A 16,354-nucleotide genomic window follows, 5' to 3' on the forward strand; every position below is an offset into this window, starting at 1 on the left:
TTAGGTAGTACCATACTTTATTAATATTAGCTTATACTAACAACTATGTTATTGCACATGTGTGTATGTGTGTGTGTGTATGTGTATGTATGTATATGTATGTGTGTGTATGGTATGTATGTATGTATGTATGTATGTATGTATGTATGTATGTATATATGTATGGGAGGAGCCGAAGTACAGAAAGAGGGAGTGGTGACCTTCCTCCCATATTTAGGCATACCAGGGGTTGTAACACAAATACATACCTATTTCCCTGGCTCAACTGATAAGGAGGCGAGCCTGTGGCTTAGTGGCTAAGACTCCTGCCTAAGATATAATACAGCCCAGGTTCAAATCCCAGTAAGCGTATGGCTAGCTGATGAGAGCTAATTAGCTCGAAATAGATCTATACTAGTCTCCCTTTATTTATTTATCAGTACAAATACAACACAAATATAAAAAGGCAACATTAAAAATAAAAATATGGTTTTCTGCCTGCATGGTCTTCTGTGATGAGCTGAAGGACAGAAAGAGGGAGTGGTGACCTTCCTCCCATATTTAGGCATACCAGGGGTTATAACACAAATACATACCTATTTCCCTGGCTCAACTGATAAGGAGGCGAGCCTGTGGCTTAGTGGCTAAGACTCCTGCCTAAGATATAATACAGCCCAGGTTCAAATCCCAGTAAGGGTATGGCTAGTTGATGAGAGCTAATTAGCTCGAAATAGATCTATACTAGTCTCCCTTTATTTATTTATCAGTACAAATACAACATTATATATATTTCTGTGATGAGCCGAAAGGACAGAAAGAGGGAGGAGTGAGCTCCCTCCCATATTTAGGCATACCAGGGGTTGTAACACAAACACACACACACACACACACACACACATATATATATATGTGTGTGTGTGTGTGTGTGTGTGTTACAACCCCTGGTATGCCCAAATATGGGAGGGAGCTCACTACTCCCCCTTTCTGTCCTTCGGCTCATTACAAAAAACCATCCAGGCAGAAAACCATATTTTTATTTTTAATGTTGCCTTTTTTATATTTGTGTTGTATTTGTGCTGATAAATAAATAAAGGGAGACTAGTATAGATCTATTTCAAGCTGGCTAGCTGATGAGAGCTAAATAGCTTGAAATAGATCTATACTAGTCTCCCTTTATTTATTTATCAGCACAAATACAACATATATGTGTGTGTTTGTGTGTGTTTGTTTGTTTATGTCCATGTACTGTGTGTGTATGTGTGTGTGTGTATACACACACACACACACACACCCCAATTAAATTAATCAACAGAATGGACTATAAATTAGTAAGTTACTAGAGAAATGGTGAAAGACAATAGGGAGAAGGAGCAAATGCATTGAAAGCATTGTAATTCGTGTGTAATGGTGTAGATAATAAAAACCCCAGGAAAGTAAAGGATTCTCTAGAAACAGCTGCTTTTTAAGTGGGCATGCCTGATATAAGCTAGTGTAGTCATCTCTAATGGATTTTTAACAGCCCTATAATATAAAGATAAAACTATGACTGATGTTAAACTTAAAAGCTGCAAAAGAGACTCAGAAAAATGGAAATGCTAATTTAAAAAAGTATTAAAATGAATTAGAGAAGATTTGGAGCAAGCTAAAAATAAGTAAGAGAAAAAAATATCATTTGATTTGAACAGAATGTTCAGAGTACAGCAAGACAAAAACATATAAGAAATTAATATCATTTGTTCATGCATATTTTTAAAGGTGTACTTGGGCTTACTTACAGGTTAGTTAGCACAAGGATTCATTTGTTGAATAGTAGAGTAAGTATTTACTTTGGGTGGTTGGATTATTAGTGAGAGAAAGGTAAATATTAGAATGGAAGGAAGAGCTGAAGAAAATGCTAGAGAATTAGAGACTGAACGTGAGAGTTTGGTGTAGTCTAATGTGGTGGAAATAACACCAACATAAAGGGTGTTTTGAGGGGATGTTGTTGAAGATGATGTAAGGTAAAGGTAAAGGTTTCCTTCACACATGTGCGCTAGTCGTTCCTGACTCTAGGGGGCAGTGCCTCCGCGTCCCTTGAAGATGATGAGGGGCTGGTAATTAGATGAGAGAAAATAGAATAAGAAGAATGGAAAAGGACAATTCCATTCTGCCCTTAGGGTAAGAAAAGAGTGTTTCAACTACCTTATTTGAATGTATTTCATTGTACAAACTTTCCCCACCCACCACCCATAGGCTATATATCCTCTAAAAGTGAGAAAAGAGATAGAGAAAATCTTTATCATCTACTGACCAGATAAGAAAAATAGGACATTGCGGGATTTCAAACAGCTCTCAGATGAATCACAACTTTCCAGTGCTCTGCTTCCAACTTTTATACTCAGTAGACCATTATATCTGTGCTGTGCTGTTTCTCATCATAAATGTTTGTTTGCGCTCTGTTCCCGTTTTGTACATTTTCTTCATGTCTGAAGTTTCCAGTTTCTTTTTCAAGTTTATTTGTACTTGTCACGCAGTCATGATACATAGATGTTTCCACCAGCCTATCTCTTTTTGATCAGTTCTTGGTGGTACCAATTGATAGTTTAATCTTTATTCTTCTGCATTCATATTTTGTTCTTCCCTTTGCTCCTCTTTTATAATTAATCAGTTAATAATTAATAGTAATTAGTAATAGAAATATACAGATAGAATAGAATAAAAATAAACTGTGAATATAATATAAGCAATGAATAAAAATGTAAACAGAATACAAATATACATTAGGTGCCCTTGATAAATGCAAATTAATACTGTATCTATTCAGAACATGCTAGCAAAAGAATCCACAAACTTGGTATGTATTATGAGATGTGGCTGGATACTTCTAAGGATATCCTCATTAACCACTGGGTTTCTGGTTCAATACCAGCTGCATCCCAAGATGGCGAGAATGGGTGCCTATATGGTCTCCATGGTTAAGATTGGCTTTACACAGTGAATTTCAGCCCTGACTCACAAAACACTCACCATACACAGGAACAGGTCCTTCCTTTACAGCATATGAAGTGATAATGGAAAACATTCACATTTGTCCTTTGTCATAATAAGATGGGTTACCCCCGTTATATAATACTGTGAATGGCCCAGCTAGATATGTTCAAGTCCTAAACTTGAATCTGTGTCTGGAAACCACAAGAATCTGTATAAGGTAAAACAAATTCATATTGCATTTTACTAAAACAAAATTGCTTGTTATCAATAGATATCAGGCTAATCTGGTAATATCTGGTCTGGGAAGTTACTCATGATGGGGTCATGCTTCTTCTTGAAGAAGTTGTTTTGTGACTTGTGGAGGGGATGTGTTTCTTGGAATTGTGGCTCCTGCTTAAACCAGGGAAGCGTACTCTCAGCATTGAATAATGCATCAGTTATGACCATAGCTACTTAAGGTCTCCTACTTTTACTCCAAATTAGCAACCAGTAACCTATTCCAGTTTTTCCACCACATTGGCCATATGATGAGGGAATGCAAAATACAGGATGGATGCTATTGTTTCTATAAGATATTAACAATCACATCCATTTACCTCTGTTTATTCAAAAGGGAGTAGCATGGTGTTGGTATATTATGCACTTCTCTGTCAATACATCCTTGTCACATCAGATTGTCCTCTTGAGCACCTGCTCCAAACCTAATTTATTTTCCATGTTTGGAACACTGACTTACCAGGCTGGATCCCAGTTGCAGTTTTCTTCTGAGTTTAACCAACATATCAAATAATCACAAGTATGTAAACAGATGATCACTAGCTTAGGTCACATGGAAAGTAAAGAATCTAAGAAGTGCAGGATAGCACACAAAAATAATCTTTGCTTCAATCATGATACCGTGAAAGAGCTTCTTGTTTGCTCATTGTTATGAGCTACTTGGGGAAGCTCATAAGCTCACGCAAATATAAATTGTTAAGTGGTGTTGATACAAAACTAACCATAAGCTTCATAAAAATTTCCTGTTCCTAATGACAGGAAGTTGTTATAGCTCTCAAGTGTAATTTCATTCTATTGCACATAAAAGTACAATTAAGTGACATCCAATCAACCTTGTGCATATTCATTATTATGCAAATGTGTCTCTAGGTAGATTGTGGGATTATTATTTGTATGTCTACTGCAATTTGCTACCTTCCTGTCACAAAGCAATATACCAATTGTTTTCTTGCTATTCCAAGCCAGAGTGAGTTGTCCATATGGGATGAAATAACAAAGTTTGCATGAGAGAATGATTTTGTCAAAATCAAGAGTATGTCAATAGCATAGGAAACTTATAACTTTCAAAATGTTACTGAACTTTGGCTTCCAACATTCTTTAACCCATTCAGGCTGGTTGGATCTGCTGGGAACAATTATTTGGAGGGCTACATGTTCCCAATCTTTGATCTGTAAGAATGAACAACTTGGATCAATTACAGGAAAGTAATGAAATTAGTACCTTGTGATGATATTTATTCATTAAAGGGGAGAAAGGAATCTCCAGAGGAGAGAGATAGTGGAATGATAAGTTTTTTAAAATTTCTCTAGAAGACAGGATCCAGCAGTTTTTTGCTCTCACTCAATAGTCATTTTAGTTTTAGGACTATAAAATTGGATCTCAGGTAGAAGAGATGCTCTGGGAACAATAAATATGAATATGTATCAAAAGCTCTGGGTATAGATCAGCTTCCCAGGAACTTAACCTGGATCTCTAGTATTTTTTTAAATTGCTTTTTATTTACTTGTTCTTTAAAACACTCATTAAAAAATCTAGATGTAGGAGCTACTAGCTGATCTCCTTTCCCTACTGATAGAAAACTTTTAAAATATTTGTCTTACTATTTGGCTTAGGTATGCCATATCTTGGCTGAGCAAAATGAGAATGACCATTAGAAACATCCAAAAGTAAATGCTTTCTCTATCTGTTTCCTACATTAAGTGGCTTTCTGGATTTTTGCAAGCCAGATATGGTGTTTTCTATTTTTTCTATTTTTATTATTGTTTTGTATTTATTATTATTTGGTATTTTTTAAAAAAACATTATTTGATCATTTGTCAAGAGAACATGTTGATGATGCCTATATAAATATTGAACAGATTGTGAAAATAGAGAAAAATGTATTGCTTGTCAGAATACAGCATGATCCTATCCTACGCCGAGGGAGGGGCAGGGCTGACATCGTGACGATATGACATGTGATCTTGGAGCGCCAGGAGCGCCATCGATATCTCTGCCACTGGACAGTCCTTTTGGACCTAAACCATCCCATAGAAGCAGTGATAGAGAAGGGCACATTCTGCCAATCCCAGGGACATCACAAAGTCCCCAGTAGGTCCAGGAGAAACCCTTTTTTCCAGCCACAGAAAAGCAGCCATTGAAGTTGCTGAAAGTTGGGACAGTTCCAGAACAGAAGCAAAGTGGGAGAGAAAGTGTGTCAAATTGGTGAGGTAAATTTTATTATTAGAGAAGAGAACACCCAAAAAGATCAAAAGTAAAGTTAAAATTGAAGACAGAAGAGGTTAAGCGGCGAGATTAAGCCTGAGTAAAACTTACTGTGTTATTTTTTCTTTTTAATCTTTTTATTGATGGAATTCTTACAAATGCTTCTTACTTTTTAAACCGGACTGTGTTTTTTTTCTTCTTCTTCTATTTTTATTTTTTTAATATCTATAGATTAAGAATTTTTTTCTTTTTTCAATGCTCTATTGCATTTTCTCTTTAAGAACTTCTCTTTTTCTCCTTAAACCTGGTATATAAAGAGAGGAGTGAAAGTAGAAGAAAAGAAGTAACACCTTCACTTAGAGGCTTGGAGGCTTGGAAAAATTGTTTTTTCTTTTCTTTCTTTGAACATTTGATCTACATTTCAAGGTCTTTGAGTTTGTTTATTGAAAATGATAGCGGGAGGAGCACGGATTGTTTATACAGGTGCTCCTCTGGGGCACTATCAGTAGCTGGACTGGAGTGAAAAGAAAACCTTGACTTGAAAGAGAGAAGATTGCAGTGAATTTGTTTGGAACTTAATAAAAAAGCTTTATTCTATATAGCAGCAGTGTTTACTATCTGGAGGAATGTCACAGCACAGAAAAGAAAAGGAAGTGACATTACAGATGATTATGCAAGAAATTCAAAAAATATAAGTAGGAACAGAGAGTGTTGAAAAGAGAATGGAGAATATTGAACAAAGAACAGAAAAAATAGATGAAAAATGAGAATACTTATCGAATGATGATGAAATATGAGGACAGATTTCAAAAAATTGAAGAAAAAGATGAACAAAAAGATAAGAAAATTGGTGATACTGACAGCAGATTGAGGGTGGTTGGAAAAGACAAGAGTGGAATATTGGAATGGGAGATTGACAGATTAGAATTTTACCTCAGATTCCAGAATATAGAAGAAAAAAAGGGAGAAAATTTGGCAGAAGTAATGATAGAAATTTTGGCAGAAGCATTGGTGATAACCAAAGGGAAGTTGATGGAAGGAACAGACGAGGGGTCTTGAGTCTTTACAAGATATGCAATGGAAAACAAGTTGCCAAGAGATGTCCTTATAAGATCTACCAAGAAAGCAATTAGAACACAAATACTACAAATGGCAGGAGACATACTGTGAGATTGCACTACGATTGGAAGGATACAGGATGATGTAATGAAATGCTATAATAAAAACTAATTTAAATTTAGTTAAACTTAGAATATTATGCATAAAATGAAGTAATAGTTATAGTCAAATAAATGATTAACAATGATAACAATGCATATATATATATATATATATATATATATATATATATATGTATGTATGTATGTATGTATGTATATATATATATATATATATATATATATATATATATATATATATATATATATATATATATATATATGCTGGTTTTGTTGTATTCGGGTCTTTTCCCGTGTAAGGTTGAGATTGTCTTTACACGGGAAAAGACCCGAATACAACAAAACCAGCATACCTACACCCGTGAAAATCTACGAATATATATATATATATATATATATATATATATATATATATATATATATATATATATATATATATATATATATATATATATATATATATATATATATTTGTGTTACAACCCTTGGTATGACTAAATATGGGAGGAAGGTCACTACTCCCTCTTTCTGTCCTTCGGCTTATCACAAAGACCATGCAGGCAGAAAACCATATTTTTATTTTTACTGTTGCCTTTTTATATTTGTATTGTAATTGTACTGATATTTTATTTATTTATTTATTTATCAGTATATATATATGTACGTCTTTGGTTGTTCGAGTTACACATACATACATACATACATACACACACATATACATACACTAGACTGATAATATGAAATTTTATATAACTTGTAAGTGAGGACTATGGAGAGGACGCACAAAAGTTTTGTAACCAAAGATAAACAATTTCATGTAGTATACAATATAAAGAGGTAAAATTACTGGATGGTTTTAGGATGATGTAATAAAATCATAATATAATTTTATTCTAAATTTAGAATATTTCACATAAAAGGAAGTAATAATAGTTATAGTCAAATAAATGTTTAATAATGATAATAATTTTATACATATATGATTGCTGATATAAGATTCTATATAAATTGTAAGTGAAGACTTACGATGAGGAATATTGGACTAAAATCCACACCTGGTTGGAGAAAAATGAGAAAATACCGATGCAGGAGGAAGTTATTCATAAAATAATGGAATGTGCTGAATAAGTAAATTGACATTTGAAATTAGAGAACAAGAAGATAAACAATTTTATAAGATATGGGAATTATTTTATCAATGTTTAGATTAAAAAATGGAAATGAAAGATGCTAGAGAATGTTATTAATACAAGAATAATAGAATGATACTGAATATAATATAAAGATATATTATTGGATAGATTGAAAATGATGTGATGAATTGTTATAATATAAATGAACCCAATATTTATAGTCAAACAAATGAGGTACAATGATAATAATGTATACAAACATATTCAATTTGATATTATGTGATTCATATAAATTGCAAGTGATGACTATGGAAAGAATTCACAAAAATCTTGTAACCAATCGATACGCTGTATGTAATGGAAAATAGTTTTATGATTTGTTTTATGTTTTGTTTGTCTATATTTGTCTAAAAATAAAAATTTTTATACTTTTTTTTAAACAAGGCAGCAGGGGGAAAAAAGAATTAATCATACCAAATCCTTTTTTAAAGGGGTGGAACATGACCAGATTAACTGACCACAAGAATGCTGTGGAGACAGGATACCTTGACTTTAAGAAAGCATTTTGTAAATTTCCTAGAAGATTCAAGTAAAGATGAAAACTAAATGTGGCCTGCATTATATTAGAAGAATATAGAGCTGCATGAACCTAATCAAGGTAGAGGGGAAAGAATATTTCACTAGACTCTGTTGTGGGCCTTGTTCTCTTGAAAATGCTTCTAAATAACTTCACAAATTGGAATAAAGAACAAAGAAGAGGAACCAAGGTAATAGCTTTAAAGAAAAAGATTAAGAGGAATGGTTAAAATGTAGTGATATATTTAGCCTGGAGAAGACAAGACTATGGGAAGATATTCTCAACATATCCATTTAAAGGAAAAAATTAAAAGAAATAGTTAAAGGCACTGATATATTTAGTCTGGAGAAGTCAAAACTATGTGAAGATGTCTTATCCTCAACATGACATTTTTAAAGGGGAATGGTTAAATACACTGATAAATTTAGTCTGGAAATGACAAGGCTATAGGGAAATGTGAAACCTATACTGAACAGCTGTCATGTAGAAGGCGAGGCAGAATTGTACAGAGATGTTCCAGAAGATAAGAAACAATGAGATTAAATTACAAGGAAGTAGATTTCAGATGGGCATCAGGAAAAATGTCCAAACAGTAAGAACTATTCAACAATGAAACAGACTGCTTTGGTTGACAGATGGATTCTTTTTTGCTGGATATGTTCATTTGGATCTGTCATACTTCTCTGTCCTATCCAACTCCTAGGATTATCCTAAGGATGGTAAAAATACATTTGGTATTTGACACATTTTAATCTCAAAATGCCTTGTGTCAGTTGTAAAGCAAATTGTTCAGCTTGTTCCAGACATATTCTGAACTTGAAATGGCCATGTTTTTGAACTCAAATCTACTGGCAGCCAATTTCAAACCTCGAACAAGTGCTTCAAGCTCAAAATATGGAACTTTGAACTTAAAACATCTAAAATTAAAAACATTTTGCACATCTCTATAAGATAATAAAAACATGACTGTCACCTGAGCTCCCAGAAAAGGACAGGGTATGAATATAAAAGTTAATACTGAATCAATAATATGAATATTGAAGCTCTGAACTTTTCATTGTTTTGATTTATTTACACAGAATTAGGAACTGAGAATCAATTGCATTGTTCTATTACATTTTCCAGCTCAGAAAAAGAATATTCAATTTATACTCAAAACATTTATATTAATAATTTATAGACAAAAATGGAATATTTAACTGTTGAATCCTCTGTAAAGTAAAAGTATTTATCACAACCTGTACTGAACTATGCTCCAGCATGGTTTGGTCTTGTGTGTAAGAGTTATCACCAGGATGTGTACACAAATGATGGATCTTGGTTTGATTTGCCATTCTATATAGACATAACCTTTAAACATTTCTGTTTGATTAACGTGAACATGTTTATAAAACTTGCAGGTGCTGTGTGCTAATGGATTCAATTAGAAAAAGAAAGGCACCGGTTGATCTAATATGAATAGTAAAATGCTTGCTTTAGGCAGGTGAGCTAAAAACATTTGTTGCATGAAAAAAAAGGTAAATTTTAAAAGGGTGCCTTTCAGTGGTGGGCTGCTGCTGGTTTTACTACCGGTTGCTTCTCGCATGCTTTGCTGGGAACGTGTGCATAGTTCAATATAAGTTGTTCTTCGTGCATGCCCAGAACAATTTATAGTGAACTGCACACATGCGGTAACTAGAAAACAACATGGCGGCGGCATCAGCAGCGGCAAGGGAACTGGTTCGGGGCCGTGGCAAGCCTGGATTGCTGCCGGTTCTGCGACCCAGGCAAAAATACCACTACCGGGCCGAACTGGGAGCAACCCATCTCTGGTGCCTTTCATATTTCCAGTGTCGGTCTTTTCAATGAAAACTTAAAAGTTCCAAATTAGAGGTATAGCTTTAAAAGTTATATTACCAAGCACTATGAAAAATAAAAACAGTATTCTATATTGAGTGTGATATGCACTCAATTTAGAAAAGCAATCAGGATTGTTTCAGTTTGAAATTAGAATAAAATTGATCATCAAGAATGTCTGTATAATGACCATTCACATTGTCTAGGGAAGATATATTTGCAACCCACTGAAGTTAGCACAATGTTAGGAATATTTTAAGTTAATCCTTAATATTCTTCAAGGTACTGTTTACCACTGTTTTAATAAAGAAATATTAGCTATATCATCTAGCATATATTATGTAATTTCCCATATTCTTATTGTGTTCACATTAAAATTCTGCATTGGAGAGATGAAATATAAAGTTTTAAAATGCATTTTTACAACATAAATGTTTTAAAACTAAAAATGTTTTTAATTTTTTTTAATAAAATGTTTTAAAACCTTTAATTGTTTTAAAATTCTTAATTAGAAGGAAATCTAGGAGCTGTGTTCCCAAAACTAAAATTACTTTTAATGGAAAATGGGTGAAACCTTTAAATAAATAATAAAACTACTGAGAAAATGTTCCACTAGGAAGCCATTTACTGCAGCTGGTCAACTCTCTTACATTGCAGATGGTAATGACACGGCATGAGATAATATGATTTGCAAAGAATGAAAAACAAGCATGACCTTAAATGGATTTTTCTGTTGTGAGGAATGATAGCTTCTCCCTGACTTGTAGTTATTTTAAAAAGAGTGAAAAAAGGGTAATTAAATTCTTTTCTGCATGTTTTTTTAGAAATTAATCTAGAATTTAAATTCTAGAACATAGGAAAATGAAATTATTCTTTATCTGCTTTATTTTAAGATTTTAATCATTTTTATTCTTTATGTTTTAATGGCTTCTGCAGATATTTTTGGCTGGGTTTTTTTTTTCTTTTTAGATTCTTTTTAGATTATTAGTTTTGCAAGCGATCCAGAGTTACAAAAGTGATATAGGCAGCTATATTAAATACAAAGATAAATAAATATGCAAATAGTATCATATATTGGTTTGCCTTCATAATATTATAGAAGGCAAAACTCCTGTGGATATTTGTTTTTGCCTATAATAAAAAGATTGATCATAGTACATAGTCATATCGTATCCTGCCCCATACATCCCTTCGGCCGATCCGCTCACACAGAGAGGGATTCCTCCAGGTGCGGTCCACTAGGCTGTGCCAGCGGGCGACGCCCAGGGGAAGGGCCTTCTCGGTGATGGGCCCGACCCTCTGGAATGACCTTCCCCCTGATTTTAGAACAACCACGGACCTCCGCTCCTTCCGTAAGAAGCTTAAAACCCACCTGTTTAATTTAGCCGGCCTGGCCTAATCCCAGCTCTCCCACCTCAGTCTGTATTTTTAAATTTTACAGGTTGGTTTTAGGCCGAGTTTTAATTTTTATAAATTTGTACAGGGGTTGGTTTAATTTGATTTTAATGGTATTTATTCTTATGTGTATGGTTTTTTAATTTGATGCCTGTACACCGCCCCAAGTTCCTTTGGGGAGAGGGGGCGGTCTAGAAATCAAATAAATTGAATTGAATTGAATACAGTTCAGGAGTATCTTCCAAGGAGTTGAAAAAGTCAAGACTTACCCCATTAACTTCCCTAGTCCAAAATAAGAGGTTGAAAATATAACATATCAATATTGCCATGCTAGTGTAAAGCAAATTCTTCTTTTCTGATAGCATAGTGCCTTAGGCATGGACATTTATTATATTCTGTTTATCACTTTCTCAAAGAATAAGCTAAATATAACTAACTCAAACATGGTTTGTAAATTGTTTGAATTTATTGGACTCTGAGCTTGTTTTTTCACAAGGTTTACCAGTATTCTTTCAGCCAGTCCTCAATATTTCTGCTAGAATTCGTTTTCTTCTGGTGAAAGAATGTTTTATGTCAGAGTTCCAAGTAACACCCCCAACAAAATCAAAACTCAGAGGCAGACATATTCCTCAAAGTGTAGATTTATTACGCATGTGATATTGGCACATCTGGGGAAATCCGGCTCTGAAGTCCCACGGGTTTCCCCCTAGTTAAAAATACATTTCCCCTCTCCTCCCCATGCAGAGCATCACATGGCCCAATCAGGTCACAGTCCAAGTTCATCCGGATTCATATCCCACCACCTCATACCTGGTGGAAACGTCTTTGGTTCTCAGAGGAAAGAATCATGTTTTGGTTTGCTATCTCTACCTCCCACTTCCCGTTCTTGCCCAGCGTCCGTTATGGCAGCCCTGAAGACGTCAAGGAAAATGGCTCCAGGGTTGACAACTATGTTCTAATGTTTATAATAAAATGTTTATAACAAAATGTTTATAATAAAGTGTAAAAGTTTGGAGGCGGGAAGGGGGTACTTTAAAAGAAACTAAATATCAACCCCCCTGTTAATATCCTAAGGTAATAGTTCTCCCTTTCAGCTCTCTTGCACTCTGGGAAAGAGAAAGAGAATGAAATCCATGCTCAAAGTCCACATCTTCTGTCTATTTAGTCACCACCTAATAGTGAACTGGGATTTTTCTCTGACTCCATTCTCCATCCAATGATGGAGCCAACCATTTACTAATATAGTGGGAAGAAAGGTTAAAGAAGTCACTGCTAATTAGGTCTAAACCATCTGAACAATTCCATTTTCAAAAATTTATTTCACCTGATGGCAACTATAGAGACATCAATTCCTTTTAGTTCTTAATATTGGCATGCAATTTTAAAGCTTTTATTGTAGACAGTTATAAAGCATACCATATCTTTCTGTTCATCCCTTCTGAAAATGCTTTTTAAATAAGATATTACAGATTTTAGCAGGTTACGTTAATGAGCACTTAAAAATCCACTTCTCCAAGCACTGGTGAATATAAATATCTGCTTTTCCCATTCTCCTGACTGTTCTGGGATTTGGTTTTTCAGCAAAGATTCTTTATTACCATGTTTCTCAACCTTAGTTACTTGAAGATGTATGGACTTCAACTTCCAGAATTTCACAACCAGCTATGGACTGTTCAGAATTGAGAAACCCTTTCTTAGCATCAGATTGCCTTTTCTCCAACTTCACATATCATGACCCACAGTTCTCAACAAATGCTGAAAAATGGAGCCGCTTAGTCTAAAGCATTAAAACTGCTTTTCTATGAGTACAATGCCCTACACGCTGTCTACCTCAGACTCTTTAGAAAACCAATATGACTGCTTTTCTAACTTTTGTAGCATAGGCAGTAAACATGTTCCACTCTCGTGCTCCCCATGCTCTGCTAACACTTAATAGAGAGCATTGAACTGTGAACTTCAGAGTATCCAGAATGTTCCCAAGCCCATTTTTTCCTTCAGGATGACTTCTCTCTCAACCATGCCTGTCCCAACAATATGGTGCAATTGGTAGGTTTGCTATGGTCTTGAAGGCCTCTGAATTATCTTGCAGGGACTAGCAGACAATGTGAGCATTAACATTAAAAGCCACTGTCAGCATCTATGCTCTCACGGCATGGTGTATTCACTTGTCTTAAACTTTGCCACAACTTCATCAGGGTTGGACATGCTCACTTGTTTGTTTGTTTTCTTTCATTCATACATGTCCAATTCTCAATATCTAACTGGACAAGATCTCGTACAGATAGTTCTCGACTTACGACCACCATGTAGCCCAAAATTTCTGTTGTTAACAAAGACAGTTGTCAATTTAATTTGGCCCCATTTTATGACCTTTGTTGCCATAGTTGTTAAGTGAATCACTGCAGTTGATAAGTTAGTAATAGGGTTGTTAAGTGAATCTGGCTTCCCTATTGAAGTTCGCAAAAGGAAATCACATGACCTCAGGACACTGAAATGGTCATAAGTATGAACCAGTTGCCAAGCATCTGAATTCTGATCACATGATCATGAGGACACTGCAAAGGTCATAACTGTGAAAAATGCTCATAAGTCACTTTTTTTAGCGCCGTAACTTTGAACGGTTACTAAATTAATTGTTGTAAGTCAAGGACTGTAGTTTTCTTGGCAAGGCTTTTCAGAAATGTTTTGCCATTGACTCCTTCCTAGAGCTGAGAGAAAGTGACTGAGCCAAAGTTAGCCAGCTGGCTTTGTCCTTAAGGAAGGACTAGAATCCATGGACTTCCAGTTTCTAGCTGATACTGTAACTTCTACACCCTATTGGCTGTCCAATATCTATGTTATATGTGCTCAAATTTACTTTTATAAATTGCTACAGCATTTCTTTTTTTTTAATCATGCTAATTTCCAAAAAGTACGGTTTAATGTCAGAATAAGCTAAACAGTTTCCATATTATTCCTATTGATATGATGATGCCATTAGCAATGTGAAAATGTACACTCAGTGCTCTTTTTTAAAAAAAAAATAGTATTAACAAACTCCCTGGTCTTGGGGAATTATTTTTGCCACTATATGTAATATAGGCGGTCCTTGATTTACGACCACAACAGAGCCCAAAATTTCTGTTGCTAGAGAGATATTTTTAAGTGAGTTTTGCCCCATTTTGTGAGAGAGCTATAACATAGCTTGACTTTATTGCCTGTCATTTTGCTTCTGAGTTCAGTTCAGTTCTATTGCTATTGATGCCCTCAAAAAGGGGTGCTTCTCTCCATATACTCCAGGATACTATTTAAGAACTACATGTCCCATGAGGTTTAACCAGTCCTAATACACAGGCCAATGTTAGCTAACTGCACTAATCTTTAAAAATCCTCTGTCGTGTTGTAGATGAACATGGTTTTTAAGGAACCATTTGGTTAAAATTAATAGAGTGTCTGTGCTCTTTACATTTTTTAACCACCAGTTTTCATATATTTACTCTTATTTTAAGATCATTTTTAAAATTGTTAACCATCACAATTTTTTTGAAGAACACGAGCTTTTACAAATGAATGCACATTCACATAAAATTGCATATCTATTATACATATAACATGTTTATTTTTATAAGATTTAGGATGTGGTAAAATTTAGGATTGTGTTCTTATTGCACAAAGTCCAAAAAAACCACGAAAAACATAAAAAGAAGGAAGCACCTATGTTTGCTTAGGACAGGTGTCAGAAATTGTAAAAAATGGTTTACTATATGGGGCACATAAGGCATATAACAACATGGAATCCCAAAGAATTGACAAGTTAAATACTGCATCACTGATGCAAATCTGTCATGTTTGATTGCCAACAATTTTAAAACTGTGTTTACTTGACATGAAATATTGAAATTACCTCTAATGGTATTAACTATTTCTATGAAAATAGTTAATGAAGAAACGGGGAAAAAACAATTTTTATGTCCCATACTGGCCAATTTTATAATCTCATTATGGAATTAAAGAAAAAGAAATGGAAATATATTTTATTCTTATATTTTCAATCCAGGTTTTAAAACCAAACAGATGGCTAAATAGACTTTGGAACAACTGACTCATGAGATGATCAGCTATATTTAAAAGAGCAAAGCCAGAGCAGGGATCATCAGATTATCTCTCAAGAAAGTCTCCATCTGCCTCTAAGTAAGTAATTATTATGATCATTGATGAGCACATAAAACATAGAAAAGAAACAGTAGATTGTGTGCATTGAATTGCTTTACATATTGAACATGCTTTCACCCAAAAAATTTTCATTCTTTATGAAAATTCATAAACATATAGTTAGTAGACTTTCCTGGTTACTTGGCCTATGTGGACACTTACCTAAAATAAATGTCATGCTTGCTCATTAGAAGTCTTTATAATATAATTAGCACAAATGCCACACTGGCTATCAGTTCCATGTGGCCAGATATAATTCTAGTGTGTTACATACTAGAATTGCTGTCCAAAACAGTCAATAAAAATGAATTTTATGACTACTGTCCTTTGATTTATTATAGGAAACTGTAAGCCATCTATTTTCAGTGAAGCAATAATATTTTATTTGCACAACAGTAAAATTAAACAGACTGAAATTTTTAAATGTAAGTTCAGTTCAAATCACCTATTGCTTTTCAACTCTAATAACCAATATTATGTCCTGAAATACAGACATGAATAGAATCAAAAATGATTTATTTAGTTTCTTTATTATTAACAAAGAACTGGATGTAACATCAGTCCCAACTTCCTAACTGATAATATAGATGTACAATTCAGCAGTAAAAATATT

At 34.2% G+C, this 16,354-nt stretch overlaps 1 protein-coding gene across 1 annotated transcript in view; it reads left to right on the plus strand.

The window, feature by feature from the left end:
- KCNB2 (potassium voltage-gated channel subfamily B member 2) overlaps window positions 1-16,354 on the plus strand; it is a 240,730-nt gene that overhangs the window by 5,741 nt on the left and 218,635 nt on the right. Inside the window, exon 2 of the mRNA XM_081950552.1 lies at window positions 15,587-15,720. The gene's annotated coding sequence lies outside the window, so the exon portion shown is untranslated. The remainder of the gene's footprint in view (window positions 1-15,586; window positions 15,721-16,354) is intronic.

Source organism: Natrix helvetica (genome assembly GCF_964273705.1).
Source record: "Natrix helvetica genome assembly, chromosome: 4".
Lineage (NCBI taxonomy): Eukaryota > Metazoa > Chordata > Lepidosauria > Squamata > Natricidae > Natrix > Natrix helvetica.